The following is a 19,264-nucleotide window of genomic DNA, read 5'->3' on the forward strand; positions in this document are numbered from 1 at the left end:
TTTCTCTCTTAAAAGTCAAATAGCCCTTTCATTTCATTTTAGAAATAACCTCTTTTTCTCTCCTAAAGACAATTTCTCTCTTGAAAAGGCTCTGCCAGGCCCTTCAAGCTCTGCCATGTTGTATGCGTACGCGCCTGCATGTGCATCCCTTCCTCCTTATTCCCTTATCCATCGTTACCGTCACTACCATTTGAGTAGGGCCGGCCCCCACTTCAATAACGGCTCCCAAGCCATCGAGAATGACCCCAGAATTTATAGATGACCATTCTGCCGTTCTTTGGAGGGGCCGGGCGCGGCCTTTTCAGAAGCATGCCAAGATTTTTTGAAAATAAGCATAATTCCGACTCAGTTTCGCATAGCCTACAAATAAGAATACGGCCAGTCACCCCTCCCCCCTCAATGCATCCGCCTTCACGCACACCCCCCGTCCCCTTGTCTTTCCCTTATTCGTCGTTACTGTCACTAATTTTTAGTGCCATTTCGGTGTCTTTCTTTCTCCCCGGCTCCTCTCTTCTTTTTCTTTCCTCTTTTTTGTTTGAACTCTCTCTCTTTTCTTTTCTTTTTTCTTCTCTTTTCTTTTATCTTCTCCTTTTTTTCCTTTTTTTTTTTTCTTTTCTTCCGGTGTGACCGCGCCGTTTGTCCTACCAGTTTCGTTTGTCCGTCGGACATAATATGCGGGTTTTCTGCTCGCACGGGTCGTCCGTGACTCGCACGGATCGTCCGAGGGACGATCCTTGCGGTTTGCCTTCCGCACAGTCTGTCCCCCCATTGTGTTACGTGTATATTTGATAAAAGGAAGCAACTCGGCAAATCAATGTATTTAGACTTATCGTAAATCATGTGGTTGACATTTTTTCTAGAAGTTACATAATAATAACTCTCTACAATTGTTTAAAGCAAATGGGCCAGTCCTTTTGAAAGTAGAAGTGAATATTTTCTTTAAAACCTTTATTCTATGAATAGTGGGGGCTGTTAGGGCTAAATAGGGGTTGTTTGGTGCAGATTCTTCTAAAAGCACCAAATTTGGCCCAGAGGTAGATTATACCATACTTTTACGATTTCTGCCGGACGCCAAGAAGGGCACCCTCTGGGTATGCCATATTGGGCAAATCCAAAATGGCCGCCATCTGAGTTAAAGGTCAAGCGTAGTTCCAAAAGAAAAAGCGCTTGTATGATAATAGTTTATATATTTATGGGGTTTCGGGGGTCAGAGAATCTGATTTTGACGTTCTTTCATCGATTTGAGGTCTCCTAGGGGCTGCCATACTGGTCATATTGGTCAAATCCAAAATGGCCGCCATCTGATAGTTACAGGTCAAGTGTAGTTATGAAAGGAAATGGGCTAGTATGATAAAAGTTAATATATTTATCGGGTTTTCGGGGTCAGAGAATCTGATTATGATATTCTTTCATCGATTTGAGATCTCCTTGGGGCTGCCATACTGGTCATATTGGTCAAATCCAAAATGGCCGCCATCTGAGGTCAAGTGTAGTTACGAAAGAAAATTGTTCAAGTTCAAGTTTTATTTCAATTCAAATCCATAAAAAACATATAAGATACAGATTATATACAATATAGAAAACACAAAACACACACAAAATGGAAACATGTCTACAAATATATCGGAATTATAAAAAGTTAATCAGCAATAGAAATGAATTGGGGAAACTGCAAATAAAACCATAAGGTTCTGTCGAGGCAGCTCCCTGTCATTAAAAGATACATATACAAGTTCCAACAATTGGCTATAAAAAAATATAACAATAACAAAACATAGGAGACGTATTAACATGCAAATATTATTATAGATTTAAAAACAGATGAAGTATTTTTTTATTTTAGATTTAAAAGAGTTTAAGAAAGCAGTATCACGGATATCTCTGAGAGAGAATTCCATATTTTCGGGTCAGTGTGTCTAAAAGTAAATAAGTAAAAGAAAATAAGGAATGGGCTAGTATGATAACAGTTTATATATTTATGGGGTTTTCGGGGTCAGAGAATCTGATTATGATATTCTTTCATCGATTTGAGATCTCCTCGTGTCATACTGGTAATATTGGTCAAATCCAAAATGGCCGCCATCTGATAGTTACAGGTCAATAGTAGTTCCAAAAGGAAAAGAGCTAAAATGATAACAATTTATGTATTTATGGAGTTTTCGGGGTCAGAGAATCTGGATATCATGTTCTTTTACCAATTTGAGGTTTACTTGGGGCTGTCATGCTGGTCATATTGGTCAAATCTAAAATGGCTGCCACCTTTGAAATGCATAATAAATTCGTTTTCGAGGATTCGCAAGTAAAATAGATAAACAGTAGAAACAGACCATGAATAAAGAAATAAACAGCTTGTTCGATTTGTTTTGAAGCATTATATTCAAAGACCCGGACAGCTTTATCTTTATTATCCATATAAATAACGTCTATAATCACTTTCAGATGGGAGATAATACCAATACGAAATGCATTAAGCAACGTCTAGACATAAAGGTCGAATCTCAACTTTATTTTTCTCATTCTTCTTTACATTTCGAAGCGTTGCATGGGATCTTAATCCTGTTTTTTCTACATACATCAATGCCCCCATTTAAGCATACTTTGAATCTGGTCACGTTTCGAAAAGTTCGTGGCCTAGCATTTTGCTTCTGTTGATGATCAAATAAAGAAAGCACCCTTTATAGATCAGAGAGAGTGTGAACAAAGCACAAAGTAGGAGCAGTGCAATTTAAATATCAAGGGATGGATTAGAGTTTATTTCTAAAATGAAACGAAAGGGCTATTTTATTTTCAAGAGTCCTTTCATTTCAGTTAAGAAATAACCTCTCTTTATATCTTAGAGACACTTTCTCTTGAAAGTCAAATAAACTCGAGAGCATCCTGGGGCTCCGCCCCGGAACCCCCGGTACTCTTCCAGGCCCCTAAAGCTGTGCCATATTGTACGGATCCATTAGAAAGCAAAATAAGCCTAATAAATAATTTATATATATATATGTATACATACATATATATAGATATATATATATTGTTCTCCTATGCAAACTTCCTCTGTGAGATGCATAATAATTCGTTTTCGAGGGTTGGCAATGAAAATAGATAAACAGTAGAAACAGACCATGAATAAAGAAATAAACAGCTTGTTCGATTTGTTTTGAAGCATTATCTTTAAAAACCCGTACAGCTTTATCTTTATTATCCATACAAAATAACGTCTTTAATCACTCTGAGATGGGAGATAATACCAATACGAAATGCATTAAGCAACGTCTAGACATAAAGGTCGAATCTCAACTTTATTTTTCTCATTCTTCTTTACATTTCGAAGCGTTGCATGGGATCTTAATCCTGTTTTTTCTACATACATCAATGCCCCCATTTAAGCATACTTTGAATCTGGTCACGCTTCGAGAAGTTCGTGGCCTAGCATTTTGCTTCTGTTGATGATCAAATAAAGAAAGCACCCTTAAAAGATCAGGGAGAGTATGAAAAAAGCACAAAGTAGGAGCAGTGCAATTTAAATATCAAGGGATGGATTAGAGTTTATTTCTAAAATGAAACGAAAGGGCTATTTTATTTTCAAGAGTCCTTTCATTTCAGTTAAGAAATAACCTCTCTTTATATCTTAGAGACACTTTCTCTTGAAAGTCAAATAAACTCGAGAGCATCCTGGGGCTCCGCCCCGGAACCCCCGGTACTCTTCAAGGCCCCTAAAGCTGTGCCATATTGTACGGATCCATTAGAAAGCAAAATAAGCCCAAGAAATAATTTATATATATATATGTATACATACATATATATAGATATATATATATAGTTCTCCTATGCAAACTTCCTCTGTGAAATGCATAATAAATTCGTTTTCGAGGGTTGGCAATGAAAATAGATAAACAGTAGAAACAGACCATGAATAAAGAAATAAACAGCTTGTTTGATTTGTTTTGAAGCATTATCTTTAAAAACCCGTACAGCTTTATCTTTATTATCCATACAAAATAACGTCTTTAATCACTCTGAGATGGGAGATAATACCAATACGAAATGCATTAAGCAACGTCTAGACATAAAGGTCGAATCTCAACTTTATTTTTCTCATTCTTCTTTACATTTCGAAGCGTTGCATGGGATCTTAATCCTGTTTTTTCTACATACATCAATGCCCCCATTTAAGCATACTTTGAATCTGGTCACGCTTCGAGAAGTTCGTGGCCTAGCATTTTGCTTCTGTTGATGATCAAATAAAGAAAGCACCCTTAAAAGATCAGGGAGAGTATGAAAAAAGCACAAAGTAGGAGCAGTGCAATTTAAATATCAAGGGATGGATTAGAGTTTATTTCTAAAATGAAACGAAAGGGCTATTTTATTTTCAAGAGTCCTTTCATTTCAGTTAAGAAATAACCTCTCTTTATATCTTAGAGACACTTTCTCTTGAAAGTCAAATAAACTCGAGAGCATCCTGGGGCTCCGCCCCGGAACCCCCGGTACTCTTCAAGGCCCCTAAAGCTGTGCCATATTGTACGGATCCATTAGAAAGCAAAATAAGCCCAAGAAATAATTTATATATATATATGTATACATACATATATATAGATATATATATATATAGTTCTCCTATGCAAACTTCCTCTGTGAAATGCATAATAAATTCGTTTTCGAGGGTTGGCAATGAAAATAGATAAACAGTAGAAACAGACCATGAATAAAGAAATAAACAGCTTGTTTGATTTGTTTTGAAGCATTATCTTTAAAAACCCGTACAGCTTTATCTTTATTATCCATACAAAATAACGTCTTTAATCACTCTGAGATGGGAGATAATACCAATACGAAATGCATTAAGCAACGTCTAGACATAAAGGTCGAATCTCAACTTTATTTTTCTCATTCTTCTTTACATTTCGAAGCGTTGCATGGGATCTTAATCCTGTTTTTTCCACATACATCAATGCCCCCATTTAAGCATACTTTGAATCTGGTCACGATTCGAAAAGTTCGTGGCCTAGCATTTTGCTTCTGTTGATGATCAAATAAAGAAAGCACCCTTTATAGATCAGGGAGAGTGTGAACAAAGCACAAAGTAGGAGCAGTGCAATTTAAATATCAAGGGATGGATTAGAGTTTATTTCTAAAATGAAACGAAAGGGCTATTTTATTTTCAAGAGTCCTTTCATTTCAGTTAAGAAATAACCTCTCTTTATATCTTAGAGACACTTTCTCTTGAAAGTCAAATAAACTCGAGAGCATCCTGGGGCTCCGCCTCGGAACCCCCGGTACTCTTCCAGGCCCCTAAAGCTGTGCCATATTGTACGGATCCATCAGAAAGCAAAATAAGCCTAATAAATAATTTATATATATATATATGTATACATATATATATATAGATATATATATATAGTTCTCCTATGCAAACTTCCTCTGTGAAATGCATAATAAATTCGTTTTCGAGGGTTGGCAATGAAAATAGATAAACAGTAGAAACAGACCATGAATAAAGAAATAAACAGCTTGTTTGATTTGTTTTGAAGCATTATCTTTAAAAACCCGTACAGCTTTATCTTTATTATCCATACAAAATAACGTCTTTAATCACTCTGAGATGGGAGATAATACCAATACGAAATGCATTAAGCAACGTCTAGACATAAAGGTCGAATCTCAACTTTATTTTTCTCATTCTTCTTTACATTTCGAAGCGTTGCATGGGATCTTAATCCTGTTTTTTTCCACATACATCAATGCCCCCATTTAAGCATACTTTGAATCTGGTCACGCTTCGAGAAGTTCGTGGCCTAGCATTTTGCTTCTGTTGATGATCAAATAAAGAAAGCACCCTTAAAAGATCAGGGAGAGTATGAAAAAAACACACAGTAGGAGCAGTGCAATTTAAATATCAAGGGATGGATTAGAGATTATTTCTAAAATGAAATGAAAGGGCTATTTTATTTTCAAGAGTCCTTTCACTTCATTTAAAATAAAGAAATAAACAGCTTGTTTGATTTGTTTTGAAGCATTATCTTTAAAAAACCCGGACAGCTTTATCTTTATTATCCATAAAAAATAACGTCTATAATCACTCTGAGATGGAGTAAAATACCAATACAAATTGCATTATGCAACGTCTAGACATAAAGGTCGAGTCCCTGGGGACTTGGATCACGATAATGCTGATAATACTTTACCGATGATCAGATTCCAAGTAAAGTTTACTATAAAGAACCAATTCCGACATTCAGAAATGATTTTCGGTGACTGATGTGTCAGATGTGATCATTCACAAAGGAAAGGCCAGCACACAAACAAATTACAGTTCCTCTCTCAGCTCTTTTTATGTTCATGTGACCTTTGTAAAACTTCGTTCACGATTTTGGCGCATGCGGAATGTGCAATTACGAACTCGCTTATTGATAAAAGAACATCATAATCAGATTATCCGACCCCGGAAACCCCATGAATTCATCAACTTTTATCATACTGGTCCTTTTCCTTTTGAAACTACGCTTGACCTTTAACTCGGATGGCGGCCATTTTTTATTTGGCCAATATGACCAGCATGACAGCCCCAAGGAGACCTCAAATCGATACAAGCACATCATAATCAGATTCTCTGACCCAGAAAACCCCCTTACAGTATAAACTTTTATCATACTAGCCCATTTCCTTTCGAAACTACACATGACCTGTAACTATCAGATGGCGGCTATTTTGGATTTGACCAATATAACCAGTATGGCAGCCCCAAGGAGACCTCAAATCGATGAAAGAACATCATAATCAGATTCTCTGACCCAGGAAACCCCAGAAATGTATAAACTTTTATCATACTAGCCCATTTCCTTTCATAACTACACTTGACCTGTAACTCAGATGGCGGCCATTTTGGATTTGACCAATATGACCAGTAAGGCAGCCCCAAGGAGACCTAAAATCAATGAAAGAACATCATAATCAGATTCTCTGACCCCAAAAACCCTATAAATATATAAACTATTATCATACAAGCGCTTTTCCTTTTGGAAATACGCTTGACCTTTAACTCAGATGGCGGCCATTTTGGATTTGCCCAATATGGCAGTCCCAGAGAACGCCCTTCTTGGCGTCCGGCAGAAATCGTAATAGTATGGTATAATCTACCTCTGGGCCAAATTTGGTGCTTTTAGAAGAATCTGCACCAAAATATCCCTAACAGCCCCCACTAGATGGCATACTCCTGATATCGGCCCCACAACTGTTATAATCGATTATACTTTTGTACGTGGCTTCGTACTTCAACCAACTCACTACTAGTATATACTCGTGATACAGGCTTTAATGAAGGAGTTAAATGGGATATAAAAGTGATTAAAAATGGGGTTGAAAGTGAGTGGGGGATGCTAGAGAATTTAAGATAAGGAAGAGCGTAGCACAAATTGGCGGATCTCAGGGGGTAGGGGCATTTAATTACGCTCAGATGAACATATTTTAATACCTTATTCATGACACTGACAGGTTACTAATTGGCGTATGGTCTTAAGGGGCGGGGCTCCCGGAAGCGCCACGGGTTTTGTTTTAGGCATTAAAATTAAACTAGTTAGAGTAGCATCCAGGGGCCAGCCTTATGTCCCAAGGTGAGGTCTAGGGGGCAGAGCCCCCGGAAGCTCAGGGGTATGGGCATTTAATTACGGTCACATGAGCATACTTTCTCTTCTATTTCTTTCTATTTAATTCTCTTTAATATACTTTTTCAAAAGTGTTGGGGTGGGGGCTTGAGCCCCCAAGCCCGCCGTTCCACGGGACCTGACATGTAGGCCTCTAAATAGTAAATAAGCAAATGTCTTGCCTGACTGTAAATGCTGATATTTGTCATTCTCCAACAAACGCATAAAAAGTATAATTTACTAAAAAAGTGAGGAAAAATCCCGGAAAATTAGGCCATTTCAGCAACATCTGTAAATCAATACTTCTCAATACTCTGGACAGCGAGGAAGAGAAGATGTGTTATTTTGTGTCCTGTAAAATACTGGATTTAACAAAAACTTTCACTGTTTGATCCATATATGGATATGTGAGGCCTTTGTCTAGTGTTAAGGCACTACTTGGAGAGAGTTCACAGATCAACAGATGACTGGAAACTGAGAATTTGAAGCTAGAATTCACATCCAAATCTGGACTTCTGTAGCTGTGGACACATTTCAGTCCCATCCCTTTATTTTCCTGAAGTGAACATCCACCTTTTGCTGTTATCAACATGCCTGGTCGTGGAAGTAAGGGAAAGGCGAAGAAGGATAATATGCCTGGAATGTTTCTCCGAGGAGCCGCTCAGGGCCAGGCAAAACCCCCATCACCACAGCGCCCATTTGTGGTCAACAATGATGTAGATCGCAAGGTCGCCTCTCAACGAGGGATGGCAGCTGCAGCATCTCCGGAAAAGAAGGGGATTTTCGTTGATATAGGAGATCATCTAGAAGAGTTGGAGATTGGCGAATATGGCATGATGGGAGATGTTGTGAAACAGGCAGTTGAGGCAGCAGTAAAGGCAGCCGTTCCTGCTATAGTTCAGGCAGTGAAAGAGGTGTGCCTGCGGTCATTTAAGGAGGTGGTCAATCCCCATCTTCTCCACCTCCAGTTTCGACAAGATGCAATAGAGCAGGCTGGCAGGAAAGATAATTTGAGGATCAGCGGTCTGGCTGAGGAGGAGAGGGATGAGACAGAGGAGATCCTGATCGAGAAAATCTGTAAGGTGGCTGGGGAGACCGGGATGCAGCTTGCAGAGAGCGACATCTCGGCTTGCCATCGCCTTGGAAGGAAGGTGGCGGGGAAGAAGCGCGACACCGTCGTGCGCTTTGTCGCCCAACGTAAGCGAGACAAGGTCTACCAGGGGCGTTTCCACTTGAAGGGGAAGGAATCCTTTAGGCAGGTTTTTGTGAACGAAGACCTCACCTCTACTCGCTATGCTGTCTTGATGGCAGCAAAGAAATCTACAGAGGTGAAATCTGTATCAACGAAGGCAGGGAACATCGTCTGCAAAATGAACGATGATACCTTTAAGATAATTTCAACCCCTGACGACTTGTTCGCAGTTGGTTTGGATAATATCGAATACAAAAACTTCAGACTCCGCTTGTTGGAGTAATGTCTCCTCATAATGTCCTTTTTTTCATGATACAAATATTCTAATAATATGTTTGATAACACTGTATCACATTCTTACAAGTTATGTCCAAATTCATTTGATAGTACATTGCCACTTGACGGTAAAAAATCAATTAGTATCTCCCATGTAAATGTACGTTCGCTAAACAAAAATGTTGATTCCTTGAAGTTGTTATATGAAGATTGCGTTAAGTTCAGATTCGATGTAATTGCATTATCAGAAGTATGGAGAGTTTTAGAAAAACCGACCTTGGAAATGGAAGGTTATTTATTGGAGGTAAAGTGCCGGGATGGTAGAGAAAGAGGAGGAGGGGTAGGAGCTTAATTCGTTTTAATTTGAAATATGTCGTGAAAGATTATACAGTGAAGCATACAGAATCAATCTGGTTTGAAATAAACAATGGAGAATTTCAAAAGGTGATGGTAGGTGTTTTATATAGGAAACCAAATACAGATGTTAAAGAGTTTCAAGAAAGTCTTCTCACAGTTTTAGAAGACATTAAAGTCGACAGACGCAATACCATTATAATAGGAGATTTTAATATAAATTCATTAAGTTCAGACGGAACAACAGAAGGGTTTTCAACAGCGATGAAATGCGTAGGAATGGAGCAGAAAATAAAATATCCAACAAGAGTAACCAGTGAGTCTGTAACCTTATTAGACCATATATACACTAATATGAACAAGTATGATAATCACTCGGGTGTTATAGAATGTGATATTTCTGATCACTACCCTGTGTTCATGATTTTAGAAAATCCATGTAATTTGAAGCAGCTGCATTATCCACAAACTGTAACTTACAGATGTTATAAAAACTATGATGTACAAAACTTTAAAGATGACCTTGCTGAGCAAGAATGGCAACATATCAATAGCTGTGAAGATGTTAACATGGCATACTCCATTTTTCTTAATTTGTTTAATAATGTTTGTAATAAACATGCACCAATCAAAGAGAAAAGAAGCTGCAAAGGACGCGCTTATAAGAAACCTTGGATAACCAAATCAATAATGAAGTCTGTTCGAAAAAAATATAAATTGTTTTTAAAAGTAAGGAAATCTAATTTTGATGTAAGTGATGTACACAAATTTCGGAACTACAGAAATGTATTAACGACTGTTCTTCGCAATGCCAAGAGAAATTATTACAGTGGTTTGCTAGCTGAGAACAGCAATAACACTAGTAAAACGTGGAACATCATAAATGAATTAATATCAGGGAGAAATAAAGGTAACAAAGGTACTAAGGTAGAAAAACTTATAAGGCGTATTAATGGAAATGATAAAGTTCTAACAACCGAATCTGAAATTGCCAATGAATTTAATGATTTCTTTGTAAACATCGGTCCAAATCTAGCATCAGCAATACCAAATGTACCCACATTATTTGAAGATTATTTGAGTAATAGTGTTGAGCAATCCCTTTTTTGGAAACCGGTCACAATGAAGGAAGTTCATGACCACATGTTGGCTCTAGACGAGAAGAAAGCTTGTGGTTACGACAACATTCCAGTACGCCTGATTAAGGATGGTGCATCTATTTTGGCTGAACCATTAAGACATATCTTCAATCTTTCATTGGAAACAGGAAATTTCCCTGATCAAATGAAAATTGCTAAAGTCAGTCCACTGTTTCGAAAGGTAATAAACATGAAACGGGGAATTATAGACCCATTTCTGTCTTACCAATTTTGGGTAAAGTATTAGAAAAAATAGTTAATGCTCGATTGACCAGTTTTCTAGAAACGCATGACATTTTATATCACCATCAGTACGGATTTAGGAAGAAGTATAGTACTAAATTATCATTAATTAATCTTATGAATACGGTATTGAAAAGTATAGACGAAGGATGTGTTACGCTTGGTGTGTTTCTTGACTTTCAAAAGGCTTTTGACACAATAAACCATAACATATTATTTAAAAAGCTATCACATTATGGCATCCGAGGACATGCACTGAAATGGCTCGAAAGCTATCTTAGTGACAGAATGCAGTTTGTGAAATACAAAGAGTCATCATCAGAAAGTAGATATATCAAATGCGGTGTACCACAAGGTTCTGTCTTAGGACCAACTCTGTTTTTAATCTATATAAATGACTTGCCAACTGTGACAAATTATTTCAATTTCAGACTATTTGCAGATGATTCTAATATTTTTCATACTTTTCCCAAAGGTGTAGATCAAATAGATGAGTGTGAAGTAAACGAAAATTTAAAATCCATACAGAATTGGTGCACTGCAAATAAGCTTACTATCAATGCGTCAAAAACCAATTTCATGTTCTTCAGTAGTCGTAGAAGAAAGGCTGTGCTTAAAGGGAGATTAGAAATATCTGGGGCAGAATTAAGAGAAGTGGAGGAAGCGACATTTGTTGGCATTACCATTGACAGACATTTTACATGGAATTCACATATAAAATCTGTTAATGACTGTATACGGAGAAAGGTCGGCATCCTCTTTAAATTACGGCACTGTGTCCCTAAACATATATTGATACTGTTGTATAAAGCTCTTATACAGCCACATATTACATATGGCATCGAGGTTTGGGGTAGTACTTATAAATCACACTTGAATTGTATATTTTATACTCAAAAGATGGCTGTACGTGCTATAACTTTCAAGCCACATCGTTCTCATACTAATGCACTGTTTCATGACCTCAAATTGTTGAATGTTTTTAAATTGCATAAATTATCTATTTGTACTTTTGTGTTTGATTTGATAAATGAACGATTACCTCATTCCTTAAAACATTATTGCAGTATGATACAACATGAATATTCCACAAGACAAAAAACGGGTCGACAATTACGTCTTCCTTTATTCAAAACAGACCAAGGAAAGTTTTCTGTTTCGTTTGTTGGAAGTAATTTTTGGAATATGCTTCCTACTGATCTAAGAATTGAGAGATCAAGAACCTCTTTTCGTAAAAAACTTACAAAATTACTCTTAAGTGAAAACCACGAATCATAACCTCGTAACTATATAGTTGTATATAGTAACCAGTCTCATTTTAATATTATACACAAAATTATTTATAAGATTTGGAAACCCATCATATATTTTTAAATTAACTTTATTTTAGGCTTTAGATAACGAGAGTCAGACTCGACTAGCACATGTGCTATTTTTGACTCTATTTTACCATCGATCACAAACTCATTGTAAATAGTCATTTATTGTTTTACTCTTGAAGCAAAGTTTACTTTATCTTTGTCATAATGTACATGTATATCGCTGTAGAACATGTATTTTTTTATAATTCATGTCATGCATTTATGTTATATTGACATTGTCATTGTACATTTATCTTTTGTTTCAATGTTTTCAATGGTGGTGAATAAATAAATTCAATTCAATTCAAATCACTGGTATCAAATTAGAACAAAAAAATTCACTTTTAAAGTTTATTTTGGTGAGGGGGGGGGGGTAGCAATTGGCTGAATACTTACACCTATGGTGTCGAGGGGCTCTTTCTTCATTTTTTTGTTAAATAAGGTTAGTTTTTGTGGGTGTCACTCAGGCGCGGATATAAGGGGGGGCGACGGACCCGCCCCCCCCCCCTCTTTGAAAAAAGAAAGGAAAGGAAAAAAAAAGAAAAAAAGGAAAAAGTAAAAAAAGAAGGGCTAAAAACAGGAGTTAGAAGTGGACCCATCAGGGCACTCACTTATCCGTATCAGGGGGAAAATACACGGGGGCTCAAGGTGGATTAGCCCCCGAAATGCCAAAAAGAGCCCCCGAAAGTCATAAAAGTAGCCCCCGAAATTGTTAAAGTATTTTTTTCCCTGATCTGTTTATAGGACGAGGCCCTGGGGCAGCTAGCCATACTCCGATATTTGGGTCGTTTTCCGATCAGAACTAGCCCTAACTATCATTCCAGGATTTTGTTTCAGAACCTGAGACAAAGTTACCCAATCCCTTTAAGTTTCAAAAAGTAGACTTCATTGACCTGTACATAGGCTTAGGAACCGGGGGGGGGGCTTGGGGGCACAGCCCCCCCCCCCCCTCAAAAAAAAAAAAATTGGGGGGGGGGGGGGGGCTCAGATATCATTGAGTCCTTAGGGGGCTAAGATACCATTGAGTCCTTAGGGGGCTAAGATACCATTGAGCCCCATTTTTTTAAGTGGGGCTCAGATATCATTGAGCCGCCCCCGATACTTATTGCGGGGCTCGGATATCATTAACCCCTCTCCTCTCCAACCATTATGTTCTAGGCATGAAGCTCATGTATACCTATAATCTACAGACTTACCATTCAAATATAAACATTTTATAAATATTTATTTGGGGGGGGGGAGGGGGGAGAGGGGGGGGGGCTCAGAGATCTGATCTCGCATATCATTGACCCAAAAAATATATTTGGTGGATCTCGGATATCTTTGAAATCCCCAAATATTTTGGCGGGACTCTGATATCATTGAGCACCCCCCCCCTCCATATTTTGGTGGGGCTCAGATATCTTTGAGCCCCCACCCCATATGTTGGTGGGATTTTTTATGTCGGTCGGCCAGCAATTTTTTCCCCTTCGAACTGTGACTTTTTATCAGACAAAGAAACATTTTTGAAAATTCAGACAATGATTTAGAGTCGGTAGAATGAATCGTCTTCTTTTTCTAATAATTTAATGAAACGTCAAAGCTCCCACGCTTCGCGCGAGAGGGGGAGAAAATGAATTCAGACAATTAGGGTTAGGAGTAGAGAACGGTATACAAAAAATTATCTTCTTTCTATAATAATTTAATGAAACGTCTAAGCTTCCGCGCTTCGCGTGGGATGGGGAAACTGAATTCAGACAAGGATTAAGAGTCGAGAACGGTACAACAAATCGTCTTCTTTTCATAATAATGTAATGAAACGTCTAAGCTACCGCGCTTCGCGCGGGAGGCCCTTCACCTATCCCCTCCCCAAACCTAGGGAGCGCTTTGCGCGCTCTTCAAGGGATTCGCTTGCTCAATACCGCCCCTCCCTAAAATAAGATCCTAGCTACGCGCCTGCATTAAAATATATAGCTATGATGCTTACTAAGTTGACGAAATAATTTGTATATTTATGTCGTCGACGAAAATGACCATTTGCGCATAACAATTTAGCCTTCGGCCCCGGGTTTATAGGGTTAAATTTGTAGATATTGGGACATTTAATTTTGTCGGTAATTGGTGGCTTGTTTTGTCGGTAATCGTTGGCCTCTATACCCCCCCCCCCCCCCCCCACTGAAAAAGGTCTAGCGACGCCCCTGACGACACATCAGGCCTATAATTGCGTTTTGTGAGAGGCTCAAGTATCCGGGCCAGCTATTTATAGTTGAGTAAGTTTTGAAGAAAAACAAAACGAGTATACGCTCTCCAATCGTATTGGTTATTGGGAATTTCGAATGTCATCAAATAAATTTTTTGACCTTTTAACACAATAATTGTTTTGCGACTCAATTCAGGCCTGACTAAATATAATTGTTTTCGTAGGGCAACAGACAAGTAATTTAGTCATATACCTGATTAACATTTGAAGATTTCCTACACTAATGCCTGGCCGTGCCTAACCCATATTTGAACACTAAGTAGCACCTGAAATTGCAACATGTGCATTATGAGCTCCAAACGCTTTCTTTCATACAAATACACCCCCAGAAATCCCAAAAGCTTGAATGCATACTATTTCACAAGATGTAATTAAACAATATGAATGATATTAATGATACACTTACATGTACATGCAAATGCATGAAAATGTTTGCGCTTGCGATATAGTTTCCTTCTACATTTAATTTTGTTGCTGTTATGAGTTTATATTCATATTTTTGTAATAAACCAGGAATAAATAAATGAATATATAAATACATTTGTACAATGATAGTTGTACAATGATGATAGAAGAACCAATGAAAATCGCAACTGATCTTCTCTAATTCATTTTTTGTTCTTCCTCTTTGTTTTCTGTCCCTTTCTCTCCTCTTTCCCTTTCAGTTCCCTCTCTCTCTCTTTGCTGAAGGGGGGGGGGGTACAAATCGGGACAAATTGCAACTGATCTCCCCTACCTTTCTTCTTCCTCTTTTTCCCCTTTCCCTTCCTTACTTCTCTCACTCTCTCTCTCATTTAAGTTTGCTGAGGGAGGCAGGGGCCTTTCGCCCCCTCCCCCCGATCCACACGATGTTGGTGGGATTAATCGCAACTGATCTCTGCATCTTTTCACTCTTTTCTTTTCTTCTCTCTCTTTTGTGTTCCATTTTATCTCTCCTCTTTCCCTTTCCCTTCTTTCTCTCTTTTTTTTTTGGCGGGGAGGGGGTGGGGGTGGCGGGAAGGGGGGGGGGAGGCAAAGGCCTTTCTCCGCGATCCATATCTTGTTTGCAGGAAGATTGCAACTGATATCCCTTATTTTCTTTTCTTCTTTTGTTTCTTTCCCTTTCCTTCCTTCTCTCTTGTTTTGCGGGGGGGTGGGGGGGGGGGGAGGCAACAGCATGGACGGCAAGGCCCCCCGATCTCCTTCTTTTCCCCTTTTTCTTTTCTTCTTCCTTTCCTCTTCTCTCTTCTTTCCCTTTCCCTTCTTTTCCTTCCTTTTCCCTCTCTCTCTTTTTGTTTGCTGAGGGGCCAGGGAAGGGCAGGCGAAGGCCTTTTGCCCCCGATCCACACCGCGTTGGTGGGAAAAATCAATTCAATTCAATTTATTTTGCCAAGCAAAAAAAAAACATACAGGGTAAAACAAAAGCAGTATACAAAGTTTCACACAATTACAATTACTAACATAGATAAACAAAGAAATACACAGAATCAATTTACAAACATGAATAGTACAAAGGAAATTGCTGATGCTGGTAGCAGCCAGAAAGGAGGTGGTCCTTGTATGCGGCTGACCAATTAATCAAATATAAAAAGTTAAGCTGTAATAAAAAGTGAAACAAACAACAATTACATGTAAAATATAATGAATTTAACAACCGTTAAAATCTGTAGCTAATATCAATATACGTCCATCAAGTATTTTTTGTATTTACGTTTGAAAGTGTTAACAAATGTCAATTCACGTATTTTACGAGGTATAGTACTCCATATAAAGCAAGGTCCATTAAATATTACTGTACGTTTATATGAAGTTGTATGTACAAGTGGCAAGTGAAAATTCTCAGCATTTCTACTACTATAGTGGTGTATATTACAATTTAGTATACAATCACAATTCATCTCCCGTACCTTTCTTTTCTTTCCCTTTCCCTTCTCTTCCTTTCTCTCTCTTTTAATTTTGCTTTTTTCCTTCTCAACTTTTTTTTCGCCGCCAATAGGGGGGGCCGCGGCCGTTTCGGCCCACCCCTGGATCCGCCACTGCCATGAAATCAATGAAAGTTCTTGACTCCGGTCAGTGGCCAATACATAATCACATTTACATGTTTTAGGTGTCGGAAACAAAGAAAGACCTGTTTCGGAAACCTAGTTTTACTCGTAATGTCATTCCGATTCAAGTTCGTTTTTTTGTTAAGTTTAATCCGTATCTCAATTCATATCATGATTAGTATGCATTCCTCCCTAAGTATTGAACAGGTTTTGGGCATTTTTTAACGTTTGCACCTTTAAAGAGGAGGTTCATTGATTTTTTAAAACTAACTTTATTGTCATTATTGCAAAGGTGAAACTTTGATTGGACAAGGTTATCAAAATTCAATGCTTGGAAACATTCGAAGTAATGATTCTTATCAATTACAAAACGCTTAAATACAGCCCCGGCATAGCACATGTAAAGCTCCCCGAACGCTGCTGAGATGTGTGACGTCACATGTTGAACATGATTTGCACAAGCAGACGATGTCCAGTGACATCTGGCAGTTTTAATGCCTGCTTTGTCATCTTCTCTTCAGTTATTTCTCTTACTTTACTACCGTCAGGCTAAATGTTAAATCTATTGACTCACTCTAAACCCCGCGCATGGTAAAATATCATTTTGATGGGTATTTCCATGGTTCAAAGTATGAATTGGGCTTATAACTGTGGAAGATTATCCTTCTCACGAAATTTAGGGGTCATTACTTTGCTACCAAAAGGCGATAAAATGATACATTTAAGACATCGAGCTGTATTGCTAATATATTTTTTTTAAAGTATTATCTTGTATAAAACATCCAAATCAAACAGAGTTCCTTTTGTTTTGTTTTATTGGTGAAAATGTAAGAATTATTTATGAAATAATGCTTATGAAGATAAGGAAAAATAACACGGTATGATTTTATTGATTGGTTTCAAAAAGGCATTTGAAATTGTTTCTAATGTGTTTTTGTTTAAGGTACTTTCCTGATTTAATTCTGGTAATTCTTTTAAGAAATGGATAAAAGTGGTATATAGCAATGCATACGCCAGTGTTATGGTAAATAAGCAATTAACTTCTAGATCTATATAGAAAGAGGCTGTCGCCAAGAGTATCCTCTGTCCCCATATTTGTATTTGATATGTGTTGAAATATTTGGTATGTTTATTCGTTATTCACATGAAGTGAAAGGAACTTGTGTTAACCCGAAAGAATTTAAAATTCTTCAATATGCAGATGATACAGTTTTATTTCTTGACGGCTCCAATGCTAGTTTTCAGAATGCTATAAATATGTTGTATTCTTTTGGTAACTGCTCTGGACTTAGGGGAAATATACAACAACAAAAAAAGCAATTTGGATTGGAGTTTCAAAAGATAATAATGAATTAAAATTAGAAGGATCAAATGTAGAGTTTGTTTATAATGGTTATTTTAGATATCTTGGAATAGACTTTCATGTTGATATTACCAAGATGCCCGATTAAAATTATGATAGAATAGATAATAAGTGAAACGACAATTGATTTCTTGGATCAAGCGAAATATTACTGTTTTGGGGGAGAATAACAATTATTAAGTCATTATTATTACCACAATATAATCATTTTTTTTACGTAAATTCAAAACCCATCTGTTGAATTAATGAAAAATATAAAAATACAATTTTGAAAGTTTATATGGAAATATAACCCTGATAAAATAAGCAGAAAACAAGTTGTTGGTTTATATGAAAAATGTGGCTTAAAATGGTTGACACAGACTGTTTTAGTAAAGAAACTAAAGCTAACATGGGTTAGAAGAATTATTTGGAATATGTGTACAAATGTTGGTCATTTAATGCAGTCATTTTTACAACAAAACAAACATTTATGATCAGTTTTGGTGATAATTTTTTTTTTAAAACCATCTCATGTAACTGGCAATCCATTTTGGAAAGAAGTTTTTAAGGGCATGTCATTGTTAGTTAAAGCATATAAGAATGATTGGTTATCCGAATCTCTATGGATGAATAGCTCTATTCAGATTTGGCAATGAGTCTATTTTTTCTAAATCCTGGTACGAAAAGGGTATTCGATTTATTAACGATTTGATGAATAGAAATGGAAACTTATTGGCTCACAAGAAAAGTTTAATTTGAAGCGAAATTATTTATCTTATTATTCAGTTTGTTAAATAATAAAATGCACATAAAGTGCATTTCACAAAACATGTCAAACAATTTTGGAAGAACCTTTAATTCCTTCCCATGTTAAAGCACTTATTCATGAGAAGAAAAAAAAAGGATGTAGATACATTTATAAAGTTCTTTTTGAAGAAACAAATTGTTTGTCTCTAATAAGTTCAAAGTGGGAACAATATTCGACTTACAATTTACCAGCTGTATTGATAACAAATTTCGTTTCACACCAGTTATTAGTCTGAAATACTTTCAGTGTAAGATTTTAATAGAATTTTGTTTTTTAATAAACAACTTTTTAGGAGGAAAAGTGTAAACTATGATATGTTCATTTTGTAGAAAAGAAATAGAAGATATGGCACATTTCTATTTTGAATGTGAGATAAGTAGAAAGATCTGGAATGAAACCTCAAACAGGATTTATGAAAGAAATCAAATTAAAATTTTGTTCACTTTACCAATTATAATGTTTGTCTTTGAAGATAAGAGAAACGATGCCCTAAATTGCATTGATCTATTGATTAAACAACAGATGTTTATTTGTAAACTGAACAGTATTGTTCCGCTTATTGATATGTTGAAAAAGGAAGTTTTACAATATTATAAAGATGAGAAATATATTGTATGTCTATCTGGAATGATTGAAAAGAAACGTAATTGAACAG

The sequence above is a fragment of the Strongylocentrotus purpuratus genome, unplaced genomic scaffold (genome assembly GCF_000002235.5).
Source record: "Strongylocentrotus purpuratus isolate Spur 01 unplaced genomic scaffold, Spur_5.0 spur5_scaffold_21, whole genome shotgun sequence".
NCBI classification, from domain to species: Eukaryota; Metazoa; Echinodermata; class Echinoidea; order Camarodonta; family Strongylocentrotidae; genus Strongylocentrotus; species Strongylocentrotus purpuratus.